The sequence below is a fragment of the Sinohyriopsis cumingii genome, chromosome 19 (genome assembly GCF_028554795.1).
Source record: "Sinohyriopsis cumingii isolate HCF-2022 chromosome 19, ASM2855479v2, whole genome shotgun sequence".
NCBI lineage: Eukaryota > Metazoa > Mollusca > Bivalvia > Unionida > Unionidae > Sinohyriopsis > Sinohyriopsis cumingii.
Window position 1 is genome coordinate 4,751,022 of NC_142979.1, and position 3,848 is coordinate 4,754,869.

Below are 3,848 nucleotides of genomic sequence, written 5' to 3' on the forward strand. Positions count from 1 at the left end.
AGTATAAATGGTGGAGGAAGAACCTTGGAAAACCCCAGAAATAGACATCGACCAACGAGAACGTACTGGCAAGCTTTCTCACGTACCCTCACTGGTCGAACCAGAGAAAATGTTTATTTATCTCCTACAATATTTTGAAATGTTTTAACAATACAAGTTCTAAAACATAATTTATTGACAAAGATACATCTTTTCAGGTTATTTTATTTTAATTGAAGTTGTTTAATATAAACAATTTTACAGACCTCAATAATCTTTTTTTAAACGAAATAGTTATGTATATTAATATATCACTAAACACTTTATATCCATGATTCTTGAAGCAACATTCCCACAGTCGTTAGATTGTAAAAATAAAACGATAAAATGAAATTAATACAGTAATGATTTCGTTTCTACTGCTTAGCAATAACAACGTTTAAATCCTTGTATCAGTGATCTGGAATATTTATTAAATATTGGTATTGAATAATAAAAGTTGGAATAGTTATTAAGTTTTAAAAGTTAAACCTACAAAGTTTCTGTTTAAACATATTTATTTATACATTTATATCTCTTCATGTGCTATTGTTTCATGATATACAGTACACGTTTGAACTTAAAAACAGTTTTTTCAAGTCAGTGTTCAATTTAGATAATTACTTCATTTTTCCCTGGTACAGTACTAACATGAGAAACCACTACACGTTCACATATAAAGTTTTTCATGAATAGAAGTAGTTAAATACAACAAAAGTATGTACAAAATAAATCTATCGTCTTTTGTCAATTAAGTATAATAGACTATTTATATGAATATAACATCGAAAGACGTATCAAAGATTACCTCAATCATGAAAGTAGTATGTATATTGGGCTATTTGAGCCACTCATTTCTGTTTATATTGTTGATGTTGTTGAACATCTTGTCTAAGGGATACAAGAACATTAAAAATTAACATTTTTTAAAATAAAAATTAATAATCACTACACCACTCATATACTCAAAAATAAAAAAATCAATACATAGCAATCACCAGTCCAACACGAAAGGTAATAAACGTCTCACAGCTGACAAAAAAATAGAAGAAACCAAAATGCACGAAAATACAGCAGCACAAAATCAAAAAGGGAACACGTGCAAAAAAGATGAGAAGTCGACCTCATTGTAGACAATATTGTACCAGGGTAATCAAAGTCTCTGATTATACTTCAAGCAAGGTGCTAAAAAAGACCTGCGCAACATGCAGACTTCTCGAACGAACTTATTGTCGTAAAATCCATAAATGATTGGATTTGCCATATTGTTAATATAGAAGATCCATCTAAACGTCTGATAGGCTACAGTTCCTGCAAAGGAGAGATTACGTAGAAGGTTCTTGTTAAGGAAAGCGGTAATGCGAAGTGCCAAATGTGGGAGGAAGCTGCAAAAGTACACTACTGTGATGATGAACAAAACTCGAGTAACAGCAACAATCCTATTTTGTTTTTTCTCACTCCCGTTTGAATTAGCATTTTACTTCTTAAACATACAACAATTGCTTTTACTCTCAGCGGATTGTTTCCGTGTCCGTTTTCCCCGAGTGTTATTGCGGAGTTGTTAGATTTATCGTCGCAGATGTTTTCAAATAATCCTCTCCCTCATTTTTCATCATTTTGCCATTGTTGCGAACAAGAACATTCAGTAGTCTGTGTTTTAGTCACCAAATCCTTTTCTGAAAGGTTAGTGTGATTTGTTTTGGAAAATATTTTCTTCATTCGAAATATTTGTTTTCCGATTAAGGCGTAGAGTATTGATAGAGCTAACAATGCAGCGAAGAAAAGGAACAGTAAAAGGATGTAGAAGTATGCTGGATATTTTGTGTCCGCAAAGTCGTCGCTCACGCTGCATTCTGTACCAATTATTTGATTAACTCCGGTTTTAAAAGTCCTGTTTCCATACATAACAGCGGCAGGCCATGAAAGTAAAATCCCTAACACAACATCCAAAACGCATATGTATTTGGACATGCGCTCGGAGATTTGTCTTCCATGGGGAACACAAATCTTACGATATCCTTCTGCTGCGATGGTTGAAAGAATTAGCGGTGATCCAATACACATTAAATGTGACACAAATTTAAGAACGTTGCAGCCTCCATTGTTCTGGAACATGATAGGATATCTCAGAGTCACTTAAACGAAAGGCATTGGCACGCAACATGTTGCCAGATCGACAATTGCCAGAGAAACGATGAAAGTTCTGTAAGTAGATGGTTTGTATTTTCGTTTGATAAACGAAAATTGCAATTGAATTTCCTCCAAAACCAACAACCATCAGAAGGCTGACGAAAATAATACCACCTATGTTTTGTAGGACCTTCTCGTTGTTTGTTTGTTCAATTTGAAAGTCTTGATTATCCTCCAATAATAAGTTCACATTACCGTCCATACCTTCCATTCGCACAAATCCCTGATTTTGTTTTGTTCAAATAGTAAACCTCAATAAAATGTTTAACTCTTTTCCATGCTCTACCTTTTCTACAGCAGATTGGTTAATTTGCCCTATTTATGCATCATGCGTATTTGATTGGAAAACAATGATTATCCATGGCTTAGCTTTATTTGTAATATGAGTTTATTTTATATTCCGGTTTCAAACCGCTTGACACAGGAAATCCGGGCTATTTTGGATAATTATTGCATGTGTTTCCACACACGCCTGACTCAGTTTCAAAGCGCTTGACACATGAAATCCGAGCTATTTCTAAATTTCCTTCCTGGTAATCTAATAAATAATGTTTGACCAATGAAAATAATTGCTGTTGTTCTGGGTCTGAAACATTGGAATACTGATGCAAAGTTCTATGCGTTTCTTGTGAACGTAAATCTAAATAGACAATATGTTAATTTTACACAAGGTCACATTCTCAAATAAGATAAGTCCAATTAAGAAAACTTATATTACTATAAGTATATGTGATCGTACAACACTTACTTTTGAATATTAGAATCTCGATTGTAAAATAGGTGTATCCTGGGTAAACAAAAGTCCTTCACGTAGAAATCTCCATGACGTTGGGGAGTTTTTCTTGAAGTTGTTATTCTGCGGATCTGTTCCTCAACCTACTATCGAGACTAATTCACTTGTCATGAAGGGAATATTTCAAGCTATCACATGAATAGAGATACAATTCTATGAAACATTACTGACAGCCACTTGCAGCCATGTAGAAAATGCTTATAAAACCTCCGGCAGCATTTGATGTGCTAGCATTTTTGTCACCTTTCCTGATGAGTATCTCAGGCTAAACACACTTGTCAAATAATATCTAATTTTCCGCCACCACATTAGTGAAACAAATAATAATGTCTTGGGACCAAAGTTAGATATATATTATTTAGTTTGCTGCTACCACTCGATAAAATGTGAATCACACTATTGGTAATATTATCTAAAGTAATCTGACCCTGAAGATGCAGATACGATGGATATGTAGCGTTAATCTTTCCATCAACATCAATGGGGAAATGTATAGACTTCCAGACTATGCTGATATTGATAAGGGTAATAGAGATTCAATAAACTCGTCCCATGAAACTACATTTTAAAAGAGCAAAAGGGTTTGCTTCCAAATATATTATGATATCATCTACCAGGTAACCACATTCAGATAATTTGACATTATTGGGAAATAATAATTTCACTGATGAGTAGTATAGTTCAGACTTGCTTTTTATCTTTAGCACGGTGCGTTGCTGCCACATCAGCTACCTCTTTACATTACATTATTTCTGCCAGTAAGGACTTAGAGGACCCATTCACAGCTTTATCATATACCTGATTCTATTGGAACATTATATTCATTTTGTTCAACATGTATTCCCTG

The 3,848-nt window shown here is 33.9% G+C and overlaps 1 pseudogene; it reads right to left on the reverse strand.

Annotated features, from left to right (window-relative positions):
• Window positions 1–232: 232 nt before the first annotated feature.
• LOC149775085 (uncharacterized) lies at window positions 233–2,419 on the reverse strand (annotated as a pseudogene).
• Window positions 2,420–3,848: the final 1,429 nt, after the last annotated feature.